Here is a 19,333-nt window from a genome sequence, read left to right on the forward strand (position 1 = left end):
TTGGATCCCTGGTCAGGGAACTAGATCCCACATGCAGCAACTAAGAGTTTGAATGCCATAACTAAGACTTAGTGCAGCCAAATAAGTAAACATTAAAAAAAAAAAAAACAAAAAAAACCCATGAACATTTTCTTAGCTGTTTTAAGTCTACCACCACTGAGGATCCCTCACATTTTCTTCCACAAAGAGTCCAGGCTTACAAATTCCTTACCCCTCCTCACCCCATAGCCTTTCTAGGGCTAAGGAGTTCGGCCCCAGGATCCTCTGGGGTCTTGTTAGAATCACAGATTGCTGGCCCCACCCTGGTGTTTCTGATCTACTAGATGACTTCCCCAATGGCTCAACAAGTAAAAAAATCCACCTACAAAGCAGGAGACATGGGAGATGCGGGTTCTGTCCCTGGGTTGGGAAGATCCCCGGGAAAAGGGCATGACAACCCACTCCAGTATTCCTGCCTGGGAAATCCCAGGGACAGAGGAGCCTGGCAGGCTGCAGTCCATGGGGCTGCAAAGAGTCAGACAGCACTGTGACTGAGCAAGACAGATCTGAGGTGGGCACCGAGAGTCCTGAGCCCCAGATAGTATTGATGCTGGTCTAGAGACCACTCTGAGAAACCCGGCTTTAGAACAACAAATTCCTTCCCAGTCTTAAAGAGAGCAGCACCTCCATCTCCCCTGCCCCCCCCCCACCCCACCCTTCTCTTCATCCTGGCATCAGCAAATATGCAACCTCAGGTTCCGGGAGGGGGCGGGGGAAGTGCTTGCATTTTACTTCGAGCACTTATCAGCACCTTTCCCCCAATAAGCACAGTTTCCTTTCTAAGAGGCATGAGGTGCCAGGTTTAAAGAAAATGAGCCTTGTTTTTCCCCCACCGTGTTGCCTCATCATTGTAATTGTCAATATTATTGCTATCTGAATTTATGATGCAATTACTTTGTAGAAAACACTACGCTGAGTACTTTGCGTGCATTTTATTCTTCAATCCCGTTGGGAGCTAATTCTCCACAAATCTTTCACATTTCTCCATATTAGGCATCATCAGTCAATTTGCTCAGATTTATTTCCATTCTGGGAGAGCAGAGATCAAGAGTATCCTCCCCCGGGGGACACCCCAGGGATGATGAGGGCCACACCCTCCCTGCCCCAGGGAAGACTTGCGGACCTCTTAGGATAATTAATAGAATAGTTCTCTCCTGAGGACAGAGGGCGCGGGTTTGCCAGCAGCCTCTGAATAGGCTGTAGCTCAAACAGTAAAGAATCTGCCTGCAGTGTGGAAGACTTGGGTTCGAGCCCTGGGTTGGGAAGATCCCCTGGAGGAGGGAATGGCTACCCACTCCAGTATTCTTGCCTGGAGAATCCCCAGGGACAGAAGAGCCTGGTGGGTTACAGTCCATGGGTCGCAAAGAGTCAGACAAGCCTGAGCAACTTTCACTTTCCTGGAGAAGTCTGGGGATTTCCAAAGATGCGTATTCCTGAGCTGTGATGCAGGACCACGGTGCGTCCACATGCACTGACCGCCTCATCGCACCAGTGGGATGTGAGGGTCAAGGGGCTCATGTTGCCCGCTCCGCGGTGAGTGACACGCTCTTCAAATCCATGTGAGTACACTGTCCCTGTACCGCCAAATCTAGAGGCATTTGCCAGGCCTATCTAGCAGCTGTCACCCGCCACTCCAGAGGAACTACCTGACTCCCTTCTTGGCAAATCTCTAAGACTGTTCTATTATTTCCATTCTTTGGAAGAGAACAGCTAAAGCTTTATGCAGTTTAATAATATGTCCAATAGTAAGTGACAATGCCAGCTGATAAGTGACAGTGACAAGATCTGATCCCATGTCTGCCTGACTCAAATCTACTTTCTTTGCAATTATACATTTCTAGTGGCAATTCTGAGACCTTAAAAACAAAACAAAACAAAGAATCAGAAGTTCTCATTATTGTATTAAAGCTCTAAGTAACCTCACAGGAAGAAAACAAAATTTTCCACTGTCAGTGTACCCAAGGGATCCCCAACATACCTACCAGTGACGGTTGCTCCTGGACAATCTTCCTTGAAGGCAGGGAGGGGGAAGGGTCAACTCAATGTTTCTGACATCCCCTTTCAAAAAAATATCTAATTTATTTGGCCACATTGGGTCTTAGTTGCAGCACACAGGCTCTCTTCGTAGCAGCATGTGACCCCCTAGTTGTGGCATGTGGGATCTAGCTCCCTGACCAGGGATTGAACCCAGTCCCCAGAATCTTAGCCACTGGACCATCAGGGACATCCCTGAGATCCTCATAAAGTCTGCTTTTCCTCCATTTCTCTTAGTAATTTATAGTATTTGTACATCTACATATCCATTTTCAGTCAGGTTTACTGAGGTATAACTTACATACAGTAACGTTCCTCAGTTGTAACTGTGTCGTGATCCCATCCCATGTTATGACACGTGTGGAGTCATGTGACCACCACCATGCTTGTGATGTAGGAATTTCCATCACCCTAAAATGCTTTCTTGTGCCCTGTTGTCAGGAATCCCGGTGTCCCTTCCTGATTCTTGGCAACCACTGATCTGCGTTATGTCTGTTTATTCCTCTTTTCTAGACTTTCATATAAATGGAGTTATAAAGCACGTAGTCATTCCTGTCTGACTTCCTTCCCTCAGCCCAGAGCTCTTGAGGTACATCCATGTGGTTACCTGGAACACTACTTCATTCTTTTTCTTTTTTTTTGCTGAACAGTAAACTTTGTATGAATACACCTCAATGTGTTTGTCTTTTCAACAACTGATGGAAATCTGGGATGTGTTCAGTGCTTTGGGCTAATATGAATAAAGTTGCTATTAACATTTGAGTACACATCTTTGTTAGAATATACATTTTCTTCCATCTCCTACGGGCCATCTCCTGGAGGCTCCCATGTGTTCCCAGGATAAAGCCCAGCTCCTAGCATGGCACTGATACTTTTCAAGAACCTTTCTCTGTCTTTCCCACTGTATATCTCTAAATATTTTCTGACACAAATTTGTATCTATACATCCAAACAGTGCTAAGAGCTGGGGATAAATATGAACAAAACAGAGAAGATTCCAGTCTTTACAGAGCATCTAGTGGGTAAAATTGACTATAAACAAACCAAAATATAAAATAATTGCAGGGAATTCCCTGGTGGTCCAGTGGTTAGGACTCTGTACGTCCACTGTGGAGGGCCCAGGTTCAATTCCTATTTGGGGAAGTAAGATACAAGATACCACAAGTCACATGGTGCAACCAAAAAAAAAAAAAAAGATTGCTACCATGAGTGCTACAGAGAGATAAGATGACACTACTAGCTGCCATATGGCACTGGAAAACTTGGCTGGAGGTGAGAAGGTCACAGAACAACAGGCTGGGAGATCAACTGGGTCAGGCACATGGGCACAGATGCCATCAAGGTAATGATGGGCTAGGGAAGAGGGACTCGGTGAGCCCAGAGTCAAAGCCTTTCATGAATCAGGTGGATTCCCAACAGGACAGTAGATGATAAAGCCTGATGTCATTAACTCCTAAGAAATTCTGGTTCCTGAAGGAGAAAAATAAATCATGTGAATATAGCAAAAGGAAGCAAGGAAGATGCTTATCTCTTGGTCTTAAGGTGCACAGGTTTAAGAACCCAGGATTACACAGGACGAAGGACTAAGAGTTGCTATGATTGCTACGGATCAGAAATGAGTAACATAGTCTCTGTCCTGAAGGGGCTGTTAACTCCCAAAGACTTGGGAGGAGAGGGGTGGAGAGGAGATGAAGTTCAGAGTGAGTGTACTGTGCTAGTCAACAGCTGGAGAAGCTGGGCTACTAATGATAACAGAAGTAAATAGGTGAGAAATGGGAGGACAGATAGTGAAAATTGTAGTTTGGGTCCTGAATATATGGTTCCCTGGCTTCTAGCTTCTGCTCACTTGTGAGTGCTCTGAGCTTCAGAAGCTTTAAAGGGATGCTTGACCAGGCATAGCAATGTGCTTGTCCACACACTCAGGCCTTTGCAAAGCCGTTCTGACTCAGTAATTTCCCTGTCTCTGACCCCCCATTCATGATACAAGTCAAATTTCACTTCCTCTTTGAGCTCCCCAGTCACCATTTGTACCTACCCACACCCTAAGTGAAAAAGAGCAGATACTGAATCAGCCGAACTCTCACGGCTTCCTGTTCAGAGTCTAATTTTAGTTCATACCCTCATGTAATTATTTGTTTACATTTCTGTTTACCCTTACTCTCATAATAGCTCCTTCAGGACAGAGATGATGTTACTCATTTCTGATCTATAGCAATCACAGCAATTCATGGAGTGTCAGTCCCATGCCCATCTTACCAACACAAGCTGATAGAAAGCATTAGAAATTCAACTCCATTGGTCTGTTACCTGTTTCGTGAGACCATGTTTTCTCTTATTTATTGTACTTATCTTGCTCAAGTTTCACAGCGTGCTCTTTCCATTAGTACTTTGAGCATAGCTAACAAATCCATGTCATCTTGTTCATGCAGTTTAGAATCTTGTGTGCTGTGTGAGTCTACATCCTGATAAATTCAAGTGTCCACACTCGGTGGCTTGTTCTTTCAATGAAGCTTCTCGCCTCCATTGTCTTGGTCACTTCAACTGCCCTTCTTCGCCCAAGTGAGAATAGACTCCCTTTGTTTCAGAATTCAGAAAGCATTCCTTGCTTCACCCTGCTTGTATTTCTTAATGTCTTCACTAGGGCTTAAAATCAGCTTGGAACATTGACTGAAAACGGTTTTGGTTGTCACTGCGTGAATGAGCGGAAAATATCACTCTATATGTGGTCTTAATATTCAAGAGATTTTAGCTGCAAAGTAGACTAGATTTATGATCACTGTTGTGTTGCTTGCCACCTTTAACATATATATCCATTTATTTAGAGAGTACTGACAAATGACAAGGTGTAGACAGATTACCTGTTTCTGGATACATAAAGAGTGTGGAAATTAGAACACAGTCATGGTTAGGACAATGCAAAACACCCAAATCTACTTTAGCACAGATTCATGAATAAGATATCTGGTGAAGAGTATGCATATAGAGCATGACAAAAAAGTGTTAGTCACTCAGTTAAGTCTGACTCTTTTGTGACCCCTTGGACTGTAGCCTGCTAGGCTCCTCTGTCCATGGAACTCTCTAGGCAAGAATACTGGAGTGTGTTGCCATTTCCTACTCCAGGGAATCTTACTGATCCAGCGCTTGAACCCTGGTCTCCTGCATTGCAGGCAGATTCTTTATCGTCTGAGCCACCAGGAAATACCCATTATATAGCATATTGCTTTAAAAAAAAAAATTTATTTATCTGGTTTTACCAGGTCTTAGTTTCGGCATGTGAAATCCAGTTCCCTGACCAGGGATCGAACCCGGGCCCCCTGCATTGGGAACATGAGTCTTAGCCACTGGACACCAGGGAAGTCCCAGCATATTGCTTTATAAATGATATAGATTGCTTTTGAAAATAATGAGATCTCATCAGAATGCTCCCTAAAGATGTTCACAACTTCACCTCAAAAAGGATGACTATTAACTTACATGGAAAAAAAGATTCTGATTTAAGGACCTTGAAAGGGCAAGATTATCCCGGATCATCTAGATGTGCCCACTCTAATCACATGGGTCCTCTCCAAGCTGTGGTCACAGGGAGGTGTGAGTGCAGAAGAGAGACCCCGAGAGACAGCAGTGGGAGACTCAAGTCACACTTGCCGACCTGGAAGACAAAGGCCATGAACTAGGGGATGCAGGCGCCCTCAGCAGATTGGAAGAAGCAGAGAACCAGATTCTCCCCCGGAGCCTCCAGGCAGGAGCAGGGCCTTGCTGACACCTTGGTTTTAGCTCCGTAAGATTCCAACTCTGTTGGAAGCCACAGAGTTCATAGTAATTTGACACCTCAGCCACTGGAAACCAAAACAAGACAGTATTGTAAGGCGGATGGAATGGCTTTCCAGAAAGAAAAACCAACCAACCAACCCAGTGAAACCTGGGCTGAGAGTTGTATATAATTTAGATGGAAATGGGGAATGTGACTGGAGAACATGAATTATCTTTGATCATTATTTTCCAGACAGGCCTGATGATCACTTAAAACAGAGAAAAAGACTGCACAATATCCACCAAGCTGTTCACAGTATTGCTTCAATGGTGGGATTATGGGTAGAGCAGTCCCCCCTTATCCAAAGTTTCACTTTCTGGAGTTTCAGTAACCCACAGTCAACTTCAGCCTGGAATACTAAATGGAAAATTCCAGAAATAAACAATTCATAAGTTTTAAATTGCATACCATCTTCAGTAGTGTTGTCTGGGGAGTGTGTAATTTCCTCGGTTCTGTCTTGCCACAGAAAAAATTTGAAGTGACAGACGGACCAGTGTTATAGCTCAGTTTTATTGGCAGGTAAAGAAAATACATCCTCGAGGCGTGAGGGTGGGCAGACCCAAAAGAGGGGAAGAGAAGAGAAGTCCCAGGCTCAGTTTTGGTTCTTCTTTTTATATGTTTTTTTCTCCTCCCTCTGAGCCTGCCCTATGTAAATTGGGCTAGCCAGGAGTGCTGTTTGTTCTACCTGAGGTCCTCACTCCAGTCCTTGGACCTTCCTTTGTTCTATTTTTGTGGGCTTTTCCCCTCTTTGTCTTTTAGCCACCGCCATTTTGGACTCCTTTCTCCTATTCTAACTACCTAACATTCCCCCCTCGGAGAAGGCAATGGCACCCCACTCCAGTGCTCTTGCCTGGAAAATCCCATGGACAGAGGAGCCTGGTAGGCTGCAGTCCATCGGGTCGCTCCGAGTCGGACATGACTGAGCGACTTCACTTTCACTTTTCACTTTCACACATTGGAGAAGGAAATGGCAACCCACTCCAGTGTTCTTGCCTTGAGAATCCCAGGGACGGGGGAGCCTGGTGGGCTGACGTCTATGGGGTCGCACAGGGTCGGACACGACTGAAGTGACTTAGCAGCAGCAGCAACATTCCCCCCTCAAGAGACGGGAGGCCCAATTCTTTGGGAATAAGGGCATAGAAGTCTTTCTGGCTACTTCCTGCTGAACTGGGATGGAGAGGGGCATTGGGCCTCCCCCTCTTGCTAGTCTTAAGCCTCAGAGTCCTTATAGCAGTGTCCATCTAAGGGTGAGTGATATTTTCTGTGGTTGGCTGTAGTTTTATATATCCTTGTTGAACTGGCACTGCATGTTGTAGCTTGTTGACCTGGGCAGAGGCAAAACAGATTAGACAGTTGAAAATATATGGAGCAATCATAAACAGCATCAATATGGTGATAACAGGAATTAGTAGGGGTATTAGTCAACTCCAAATTCCCCTCTCCAGGAGAAGGATTCCCCCAAAGAGAGACTGTAGCCACCCCAAGAACTCTCCAGCTCATTCTTTGAGACCCTGTAGGATCTGAATGTTTTCCCTGAGGACCGTGAGACTTTCTTAGCTGGAGGTATTTACCCAGAAACATCACGTCTCATTCAGGGATCAGGAGATCTATCTCCTGTCTGTTTTAGAGTACAACCCCTGCCAAGCTGTGTTGGCTTCTTAGCACTATTCTGAGAAATCTTATCCCCAGAAACTTAATTTTGGGGGTGTTCATTAGAATGGCACTCATTTGCAGTCGTAAATAAATATCTGAGATCTCCCAGGGGCTCACAGGTGTATTGAGTGTCCTCTTCTGTTTTCTTCCATGGCTTGGCTCGTGAGTAGTGAATCCAGGAGTCATGTGCTGGGGTAGAAAGTATTATAGGGTAGGGGCCCTCACATGTGCCGTGGAGTTGACCCATGACTTTGGGGACCCATCCTTCCAGACTTTAATTAGGACTTGAGTCCCTGGAGCATATAGTGGTGGCTCTTTAGAATCTTTTGGGTCCTGGTTGACACTCCAAAGCATATATCTTGTTGGAATTGTCCAATGGCCATGGTATAAGATTGGAGGGTCTGAGCCTCTGGATCTAGGAAGAGGTTATTGACATAAACAAAAGGTCCTCCATATAGCATCTCATAAGGGCTAAAGCCAACCTGTTCCTTAGGGGCAATACAGGTGTGGAGGACAGCTATTGGTAAAGCCTCCTTCCATCCCAGGGAGGCCTCCTGGGTTATCTTTTTTATTTGCCGATTTTAATAACTGGCTGGCTCTTTCTACTTTTCCTGAAGACCGAGGCCTCCAGGCTCAATGGAGATGATAAGTAATGCCCAATGCTTTAGAGACCCCTTGGATGACCTTAGAAGTAAATGATGTCCCATTGTCACTTTGTAATGACCTGGGCAGACCAAATCTTGAAATGATTTCATGGAGCAGTTGTGTTTTTTTTTTGTATGTGTGTTTTTACCAACTCCTCAGCCTTCTCAGTCCAGGTTGGAAAGCCTTATCCATCTTGTGAATATATCTATCATGACTAATAGATATTTATACTCTTGAGAAACTGGCATCTGGGTGAAGTCCATCTGCCAGTCCTTTCCTGGGTAAGTCCCATGTCATTGGACAGGTTGGGCCAGCTGGGGTCTTTGAGTTCCTTGAGGGTTAATTGGCAAGTAGGACAAGAGGCGACCACTTGCCTTACAGTCATTTGGAGGCCTGTTCCTCTGGAGGACCTTTCTAGTAATCTTTGGAGGGCCTTCTCCCCTAAATGAGTGGTGGCATGTAAGGAGTTAACCAACTTCCATTGGAAGTTCCCAGGCAGAAAAAGGAGTCCCTCCTTTTGGAACCACCCTATATGATCTTCTTGAATGCCCTCACTCTTAGCTTTAAGAGTTTCACCTTCAGTATATGAAGGAGTTTCTGGCAGGTTAGTCTGTGGAACTAAGGTGGCAACCCCTATCAGGTCATGGTTCTGTAACGCTGCTTTCTCAGCTGCCTGTTCATTCCCTCATGCCACTTCTGTGCTCCTTTTTTGGTGCCCTTTACAGCAGGAGACTGAAACCTCAGCGGGCAGATGGACTGCCTCCAAGAGTCTAAGGATTTGATCACCATATTTGATTGGGGACTCTCGGATGGTCAAGTGGCCTCTTTCTTTCCAAATAGCAGCATGTTTATGTAGCACCAGAAAGGCATACTTGGAGTCAGTGTAAATGGCTACTTTTTTTCCTTTCCCAGCTCTAAAGCTTGAGTCAGGGCTATGAGCTCAGCTAATTGGGCTGAAGTACCCGGTGGCAAAGGTCTTTAGCCTTTATGTTCTCAAAATTGGAGGCTACAGCAAATCCAGCTTTTCTTTTTCCATCAAAGACAAAGCTGCTTCCGTCAGTGTACCAGATTTCCTCAGGATTGGTCAGAGGATCTTCTGACAACCCCTCTTGGGGTTTTGTCCAATGGTCCAAAGTTTCTAGGCAAGAGTGAAAAGGGAGAGAGCCCTCGGGGGTAGGCAGGAGGGTAGCTGGGTTAAGAACCTCACAAGGGGACATATTCAGACCTTGATTTTCCATCAGCACTACTTGATATCTGAGGATTCTTTGACCAGACATCCATACACGGCCTCTCCCGTTCAGGAGTTGTTTCACTTGGTGGCTGGTAAAAATAGTTTGCCCCCAAAGACAGTTTTAAAGCATCTTCTATTGGGACTGCAATAGCTGCAAGATTTCAAAGGCAGGGAAAGGTCTCTTCCCAATAAGAATAGGACACTCAGGGGCCACCAGAAACTGGTGGGATAATATTTGCCCGTCCCAGCAACAAAGAAGTGCTCAAGTGAATCTTTTTGTTAATTGTTTTTCCTGTAGCACACAAAATGGTACAGGTTTGGGAGGAGAAGGCTCCGGAGTAGGAGGTCAGGACAAAGTAGGTAGCCCCTGTGTCAACAAGAAATTCTCAGGCCTACCTGCACATCCAGTTGCACCCTTGGCTCCAGCCACGTGATGGTTATCTGTGACAGGAGGGCTGGCTGGAGCGGGCCGCTTCAGTCCTGTTGAACCATCCTGAGGGAAGGCTTGGCGCTTGACCTCAAGGCTCTTGGGCCCCAAGGGCAGAGTGCTGCCCAGTGTCCCAGCTGATGGCATTTGTAGCAAGCCATTTTAGGAGACTTGTCACTGTTTGGACACTCTTTGGCCCAACGTCCCGCCTGTCTACAAGTTTAGGCATTTGCCTCGTGCTTTGTCCTTCAAGGACTCAGGGTTGCTATAGGGCTTTCCTGGAGGGCGGCCAGCATCTGGGCATTCCTGGTCTCTTTCCTTTTCTCCCTTTCCTGGGCCTTGGCCTCCCTCTCCTGTTCTCTGTAATAAAAGGTATTGGTGGCTGTCTGGATCATCTCATCTAAAGAGGCAGCAGGGTCCTGCTGCCGTAGCTGTTGTAACTTTATCCCGATGTCTGAGGCGCACTGGGATAGGAATTTGTCCTTTAAAATCACCTGTCCCCCATGAGTCTAAGTCTAGACTGGTAAACTTTTAGAGGGCCTCTTTTAGCCTTTCCAGAAAGGCCATGGGGTTCTCATTGGACTCCTGAGTTACTGCTGAGACCAGGCGTAGTCCCACAGCTAATAGGCTTCCTTCTATTTCCATGGGTGGACTTCCTGAGGGATGAGTCTTTCTGAAGCTTATCCTACCCAGTGCTGTTGCAACCTGAGAGCCAGGCAACCCCAGGTCAGATTGAGACGTAACAACTTCCTGGAGATCGAATCCCCAGGCAGGTTGAGGCATGTCAGGCTCCCGAGAATAGGGTCCCTGGTCAGGTCGAGGCATGTTGACCTCCTGGGACCCCTGAACTGGCAGATCTCTGAGCAGGTCGAGGTGTGACAACCTCCCAGGGACCAGATCCCTAGGCAGGTTGAGGCAGGTTGACCTCCTGGGACCCCAGGCTGGTGGATCCCTGAGCAGGCTGAGATGTAACAACCTCCCAGGGACTGGATCCCTAGGCAGGTCAACCTCCTGGGACCCCCAGGCTGGAGTTGGGCATCGCCAAGGTCTCCAGCAAGACCAGTGCTGGGTAGGATTAAGGGGCTGTAATCTTAACTCATTGCTGGTTTGTCCACCACTGATTGGAATAGATACCATGATGTAAAGCAATCCAAGTCTGTGCCCTGAGACTGGGAACCTGGCAAAACAGCCATAAACCTATTGCTCTGAGGGAATGTAAGTCACTGATTTCCTCCCCTGGTCCTCCATAAGAGCAGACTAGGGTGTTTCCAATGGTAAACATTTCATTGTTGCAGACCCACTTTAGGTAATAGCAGAAGTAATGACAAAGAAGTGGGTTATCTGGTCCTTTTAGGGATATTAAAGTATTTTAAAAATAAGCGGGATGGAGTGATGTTGCCTACAAGGGGGCAGGGTCCTGGTTGTAGGAGTTAGTAAGTGGCTTAAGAACAAATTGATAAGAGGCAACAGACCAGATGGTCCATAAAAGTGGAGTGCAGATTTGATTCAGGGGTATGTTTGTAACTTTAGGAGAAGGGTGGCAAGGGTTTGGGCCCAAACGGCCTGTAGGGCTAACTCCCAAAGTGGCAAACATTATCCTCGGAAGCCCAATTGCCCTTGAAGGGACGCCACCAACAGATGGACTTCTAGCAGGCATTGTGTGCCTGTCACCCGCCCTAGCGGGCTCACTGAGAGATGCTGTTGTTGCACGTGTTGTAGGAAACATGTAAGATGAAGGCCTGAATACCTAGAGAGACTGGATATTATACAGCATTTCTCTCCCAAAGTTCATTTATTTTCTGGTTGTCCCCCCAGAAGATTGTAGAGGCAACACTGTGGGCCCAGACGGGGCTCAGGAAAAGAGCATGAAACGGGAGGGAAGAGGACAGGGCACAACTTTTGAAAGAATAACAGCCCAAGGGCATAAAATAAACTGATTAAAATCAAATGGGTCCAAGATGACAAGTTAAATTCAACTAAACCTTGATCCTCAATCTGCAAGCTAAATGACATACCCAAAGGTGCCAGGACAGTTCCAAGTCACCGTCAAAAGAGGGAGGAGTGGGTGATTCCCCAAATGTTGGAATGATCCTCCCACTCATTAGCATATGAAATCACCCAGCTGGGAAAAAACTAACCACACCACATTCCATGGCCTTTGCGCCCTCCTCTGTGATAGCCCACACCCTGTGGAGTGTGCTTCTCTATGAATCCAAACAAAGCCACCTCTTACCTACTGCAGTGTCTCTCACAGAAATTTTGCAATGAGACATCAGAGCCTGAGCTTCATTAGGTCCTGAAGCCAGACACTGTGGGTTTTGGCCGGGCTCAAGTCCCAGTCGGATACGACTGAGTGACTAAACATAGCACAGAGTCCCTGCCACGTGGGTTTGAGTCCCAATCTTAGGTAAACGGTTTCAAGCACAACTTTCAGAAATGAAAAGATGATGACCTGCTCAATAGTTTGTAAGCAGTGGCATAGATGCAGAGAGGAACTGAAGGACGGGAGGAATAAGCAGTGGGGAAAATGTACTGAGGAATCCCCTTCATAACCTGCTGGAAAATCTGCTAAAAATACCTGACCTATGCTCACAGTTTTCATTGGCCTGGTCCTCAGCACAAACGAGATTAAGGACAGAACCCCCACCCGCTTGGACAACAGCTACCAGAGCACAGAGCCTTCAGAATACACTGGGGAGTAGGCTCTCCAGAGTCCCTCAGTTGCACCCACTGCCATTGGCCTGTTTGCGGGGGGTTCAAGGAAACAAGAAATGAGAGATTGTAAAGGATTTAAGATTTTGTTAGCCATATGTTCTTCCAGCCATAGGAATGAAGGATTCCTACCTGAACAGGAGGTCTCCTGCAATCTGAGACTGGGCCGCATGAGCTTTCTGCTGAGTTTGTTTTTGCTGTTCTGGTTTCCAGCATGCTGGGCTTCTTGTGCTGGGATTTCTTTGCGTTCAGCTTCTGCCATGGGAGCTTCACCAAGTCGGGCTTCTGCTGTGCTTGGCCTCCACTTTGCAGGGGCCACGCCAAGGTTGTTTCAGCCAGGTTAAATCCGAGAAACAGCCCCATATATGTCAGGGGAGTGTGTAATTTCCTTGGTTCCATCCTGCTGCAGCAAAAACTTGAAGTGACGGACAGACCAGTGTTACAGCTCAGTTTTATTGGCAAGTAAAGGAAAATATATCCTTGAGGCGTGAGGGCAAGTCGACCCAAAAGACACAAAGAGAAGTCCCTGGCTCAATTTTGGCTCCTCCTTTTATATGATTTTTCTCCTCCCCCCTGAGCCTGCCCTACGTAAATTGGGCTAGCCACGAGGGCCGTATGTTTTACTTGAGGTCCTTACTCCAGTCTTCAGACCTTCCTTTGTTCTATTTTTGAGGGCTTTTCCCTTCTTTGTCTTTTAGCCACCTCGATTTTGGACTCCTTTTTCCTATTCTAACTACCTAACAGTGTGATGAAATCTTCCTGTCCAGTTTCATCCCCCGACATGGGGTCCCAGCCATAGACATGATCGGCTCCTGACAGTCAACCCAAGGTTTAAGGTCCTCCTACTGACAGAAGGTCAGTAGTAACCTAACACACTGCCTATACCACTGACTTCTCTCCTTTTCATCACATAGGCATTTCATCTTCTCACACTGTCACAAGAAGGGTGAGAACAGTACAATAAAATATTTTGAGCGAGACCACATTCATATAACTTTTAATACAGCATACTTTTCTGTTTTATTGTGAGTTATTATTGTTAATCTCTTACTATGCCTATTGCCATTTCCTACTATGCCAAATTTATAACCTAAACTTTATCATAGGTATGCATGTCTAAGAGAAAAACAGTATCTATGGCGTTTGGTCCTACATATGATTTCAGGCACCCACTGGCAGCTTGGAACATATTCCCCAGAGATGACAGTGGGCACTGTACATATGGATATATATTTCCCCTATCCATTTATTTATATACTTGCTTAGCTTTTTTATTTTTGTACAACAAATATGTATCATTTTGTGTGTTAACAAAATACTTGACAAAAAAAAATGGAAGTGAGCAAAAGAAGAAATTATTTACTGCAAAAAGATTTGGCTCAAAGGTCTTTCATACTGAAAATCATGACCCAAGACCAAGTTTTCCAGTCAGTAATAAATTCTCTTTCTAAATACTCTGAGATGCAACATACACACAAACACACACACACACATGAATCAAAAATTAGAATTTTAAAAAACCTTCATATAGCACCATGAGCTTTATATTTTCCTAATATTCAAAAGAATATTCTTGATGAAATCAGTGTGGATATTACCAACTGTGATTGTTTTAAAAAACATAGTAATGAGATTTGTCAGCATTTGGAAGTTACAAAATCACATGTGGGTGAAAGGTTCTTTCAGAGTGGGAGACTGATTGACTGAAAAGTTCACTGATATAGTTTCAGTTTCCCCATTCAATCAACCTTTAAAAAGTTATGACTTGTTGAGCTACTGTTGAACCAAAAAGGAAAGTTCATTTACATGAGAAGACTATTAAATACCCTTCCCTTTTCTAATTAAATATCCCTCTGAGATCAGATTTTCTTCAGATACTTCAACCAGAATGACATATCACAAGGGATTACATGCCCAGGATACTGCTAGAATTCAGTTTTCCTCTATTAAACCAGACATTAAAGAAACTGTCAAATATGAAACAATGACATTCTTCTAATTAATTTTATTCCAAAACATGTTTTATGCAAATATTTATTTTAACAGGCAGTGGATTTATTACTGTCATTTTAAAATATTTTAAAAACATCTAGCTATCAATTTCTAAGATAGTAAATATCCACATAAACAAAAGTTTTCAGTAATTTTTAAGGGTGTAAATGGGTTTGGGAGAGGAAGTCTGAGAATGGCTAAATAAAGTCATTAGGAAGTTCTAGAATCTAACAACTTCTGACAGAGAGATGGAAAAATTGTTAGCAAGGAGTCTTGTTTATTTGACACACCTGTTGTCTCAGGAAGGGTTAAGAATATTAGAAGTCAGACTTCCCTCATGGCACAGTGGGTAAGAATCCACCTGCCAATGCAGGCAACATGGGTTCTACGCCTGATCCAGGAAGATTCTACATGCCACGGAGCAACCAAGTCCTTCAGCCACAACAACTGAGCCTGTGCTCTATGGCCAGGGTGGCAACAAGAGAAGCCACCGCAATGAGAAGCCTGTCCACCGCAACTAGAGGGTAGCCCCTAGCTCGCTGCAACTAGCGAAAGCCCACATGCAGCAATGAAGATCCAGTGCACCTGTAAATAAATAAATAAAATCACAATTCTAAGAACAGTTCCAGTTATCCACACAACTTCTAAGGTTTCTAGTTGTTGTGGCAAACTGAACTGTAAATGAATTACTTTAATATAAAAGAGATTTTCCTATCCTATCAGTAATAAAAAGTGCAAAAGTATGAAAGATTTTGATCCCTTGCTTCAGGAGAAGATGGTACTTTATTAAAAGAAGGAGAAAAAAAAAAAAAAAAGAAGGGAAATTGATACTAGAAGATAAGAGTTTTGGAGCTGTTCTAGAGAAAATAGCCACTAAGAAACTTTGTGATAGGGACTTCCTGGCGGTCCGGTGGTTAGGACGCCCCATCTCCACTGCAGGAGGCATGGGATTGGATCCTGGTTGGGGAACTAAGATCCCATATGCCATACAGCCAAAAAAAAAAAAAAGAAGAAATAAACTCTGCAATAAACAGAATTACATATCAAGAAAAGACTGGAATCTCTAACTTGGCTGAAGAGATTTGAAACAAGGGTAATACGTCAGCCAAAATAAAACCTCAAGTTAAGAAACTTCCTCTATTCCTATAGTTTTTATAAAGTATAACATCAGTGTAGATAACCAGAGAAAACATAATTTTTATCCGTGTAAGTTCTTAGCTGCCTTGTCACCACTAGCTGGGCCATGGTCACGGTGACAAATAACAGCCCTTAAACTGACAATCTGTAATACAGAGAGTTCACATATGGAGAACTGGGAATTCATTTCAGGTAATTTAATTTTCCCTCTCTATCCAGCAGGGAAAATGTCTCAGATATTTTCTAGAGTAAATGATCACGTTCCCCTGAAGATGATTCTAGAGGTACAGTATTCTAATGCTAGTTAATTGAGCCGGTGATTCCCTCAGCACTCAGGCTTCACCAGCTACACACAGGAGCTCAATGGACTGTAACACAGTGCTGGCCCGAAAGGGCTACTGAAAAGCTCCATCGCTGCACACCCTTCAGCCGCAAGGATGCTGACTTGATGGTGATCCAGATGGAGGCTGATGGTTGGAACTCACCGATGTCTTTGTACCACTGACCATTTTTTTTTTTTTATGCTCATTCACTTAAGCCCTGTCACAGCACATCTACTGTCTCATAAGTTAGCAGTTAAAAGAAAATACAAACACTTGTTTTTAAAAAAATTGGGTTAGCGGTCTACTCTCTTTGAGTGAGAATCTATGGATGAAAAAGCATATGATTTAATAATAACTGCATTGCAACAATCATTACGGTGTTGGGTTCCAGATAATTGAGGACACAAATGCAGAAGGTGTTTGTGGATTTTTGGCAATCAGCATCCATTGCCTCTTTGCCATAGAATACTCATTGCCTTTTGAGGACTATCTCATCTCCCATTGAATTTAATCTGGTGGAACTTGTTAGACAGATGTTTCTGCCTTGCCAAGCTGATGGCTTGGCACAGGACCCAAACTTGATGCACCTTCCATGCAACTCAAATCTTGACTAGAGTGCCAGAAACTGAGAATGTTTTCTGATTTATTCTAGAGGCACAAACTAGGAAAAGCTGTTCTCGCTCCCACTTCATTCCTGCCTTTCCCGTTCTCTAGTTACCTGGGCTCCTATCCACATAACTCACTTCTCCAGCCACTGATTCTCTGAATTCCTGATACCGGTCCAGAAAACTTCTTTTTATCAATTAATTGGAGGATAATTGCTTTACAATATTGTATTGGTTTCTGCTGCACATCAACATGAATCAGCCATAGGAATACATTTGTCCCCTCCCTCTTGAACCTCTCTCCCACTTCCCACCCAATCCATCCCTTCTAGGTTGTCACAGAGCACAGGTTTAAATTCCCCGAGTCAAACAGCAAATTCCCACTGGCTGTCTATTTTGCTAAAATAAACAAGCAGCTCCTGTAGCTCAATACCCAAAAAACAAACAACCCATTCAAAAAGTGGACAGAAGATCCAAACACCTTCTAAGAAGACAATACAGATGGCTAATAAACACATGAAAAGATGCTCAACATTGCTTATTATTAGAGAAATGCAAATCTGAACTACAGTGAGGTATCACCTCACACCAGTCAGAATGGCCATCATCAATGGCCATGATGATGTGTGGAGAGAGGGTGTGGAAAAAAGGGAACCCTCTTGTACTGTTGGTGGGAATAGTATGTAATAATATGTAAACTGGGAATTGGTGGGAATAATATGTAAACTGATACAGCCACTATGGAGAACAATCACTACGGAGATTCTTTAAAAAACTAGGAATAAAACTACCATATGACCCAACAATCCCAGAAAACTTCCTTTTTGCTTAAGTTAGTCAGAGCCTAGACATCCAGTTTTTGGCTTGCAACCAAAGAGGCCCCATATAAAGTGTCCACATATGTATTACATTTAAACCTGCTAAGAGGAGTTGTGATTTCTTGCTACCTAAAGAACATTAGTCAAGACTTTCCTGGTGGTCCAGTGGCTAAGATTCTGCGCTCCCAATGCAGGGGACCTGGGTTCGATCCCTTGTCGGGGAACTAGATCCTACATGCTGCAAACTAAGACCCAGTGCAACCAAATAAATAAATAAAAATAAATCTTAAAAAAGTCTTAGTCACGTGCAAGAATGTGCTGGCATAAATCCCTCAAACCTTGGTCAATTCAAATACCCCAAGTATTCATGAGAACAAAGAACTGAAAGAATCATTGCACAACACGTACTCTGCACCAGGCATTGTGTTCAACCCCAGGGCCGATACTGGAAACAGGGAGATAAGAATAAAATGACTGCTTGTCTTCACAGAACATACAATCTAACGAAGCAAACAGACATGCACACAAATAGAACCCATGCAGAGGTCGGAACAAAGGACTGGGCGAGGGGGTGCAGAAGAAACTGCACTTTCCCTCTGCCAAGTAGCTCAAGGAGGAGTCTGGCTTACAATTAATTGGATTTCTCCAACCTGAGAGGGAGAGGAAATGTCTCAGGAAAATTAAAAAGACAGATCATGAAAGACTGTGGCTTGATTGGGAACAAAGAGAGGGTCCCGGCAGTTAGAAGGCAGAGTGTGGGAGGTGTGACCGTGAGAACAGGAGGTGGGTGAGCTGGTGGGTATGATGCTGGAGCAAGGTTGGGTCTGGGTTTTGGGGAACTGGCTGTGGAGACCCTGGACACGTCCTGGGATTGGAAAGGTAAGCCCACCTTCCAGCAGGAGAGGCAGAGAGTAAATGTCCAGTGATGAAGTGAGTTATTTCACTGCAGCCGTGGTCACTGCTGAAAAGATGAAGCACGCAGCTTGCCGGGGTCACAGGATCTGCCTGAAATTGTCTGTGTGCACGTGACACGTGCCACCCATGTGCACGCACGCATGCGCACACACACGATCCTTGTCTAAGATAATGCTGTCAGGCTGTGAAAAATTGACCACTCTGTGTGGCGAGGAAAGAGCCCTGGGGGGGAGGGAGCCGGGCAAGGTGAAGTGGCAGAAGCCAGGGTCACAGAAGCACAGATCCCCTGTGGGGATGTTGCCTCACGTTCACACAAGCCTCAAATTTAGATACCTAGCTCCAGCTGAGGTTGTGCACACACGTGCAGTGTACATGAGTATTCAAAGCATTGATTTATTAAATAAACATGCCGTAGTTTTTGACTCCCTATTTTATCTTTTGGGGGCTTTCTTCTTCATAGCATCTAGCATTCCACAGTCATTGGGCCCCTCTCACCTCTGCTGGGGGCTGGGAGCTGGTCACACAGGCCTTGTTGGCTGTGGCAGGACTGGACTCCTCTCTCCAGGGCAGTGGGGGCCTCCGAGGGGTTCAGTCCATACCTGAGAATCGCTGTGACCATTTTTCCACATTAATCATCTCTGTTCTCTTTTCACCGTTGCTTGCCAAGGGGAGTATTTTTAGCCTTATGTTACAAATGGGGAAACCAAGGCTAAGAATAGGCTAAATAATTCCCCAGTTCACACTGCTGGAAATGGTCAAGCCAGCAGAATAGTAGAGGCCTGACTCCCAAACTCAAGCCCCCTCCACTGACTGCCTCGTGGCTACTCCACTGCCCGACAGAATTTTAAGAAATCTTGGAATTAGCCTCCAACTAATAAAAATAGATGGAACAAAAAAAAAAAAGGAAATCTTGGGCACCAAGGAGAGAAGGGCAGCGTTACAGGCTGCACTGCAGCCCCCTCAAATTCAGTATTTGAAGTTCTAACCCTTA

General features: G+C 44.8%; 1 long non-coding RNA gene across 1 annotated transcript in view; it reads left to right on the forward strand.

Moving 5' to 3' along the window:
- The first annotated feature begins 1,203 nt into the window (after positions 1 to 1,203).
- Positions 1,204 to 19,333, forward strand: part of LOC122451364 — a 53,945-nt gene continuing 35,815 nt past the window's right edge. Inside the window, exons 1-2 of the long non-coding RNA XR_006272385.1 lie at positions 1,204 to 1,598; positions 4,503 to 4,632. This is a non-coding gene — a long non-coding RNA (uncharacterized LOC122451364). The remainder of the gene's footprint in view (positions 1,599 to 4,502; positions 4,633 to 19,333) is intronic.

Source organism: Cervus canadensis, chromosome 12, assembly GCF_019320065.1.
Source record: "Cervus canadensis isolate Bull #8, Minnesota chromosome 12, ASM1932006v1, whole genome shotgun sequence".
NCBI lineage: Eukaryota > Metazoa > Chordata > Mammalia > Artiodactyla > Cervidae > Cervus > Cervus canadensis.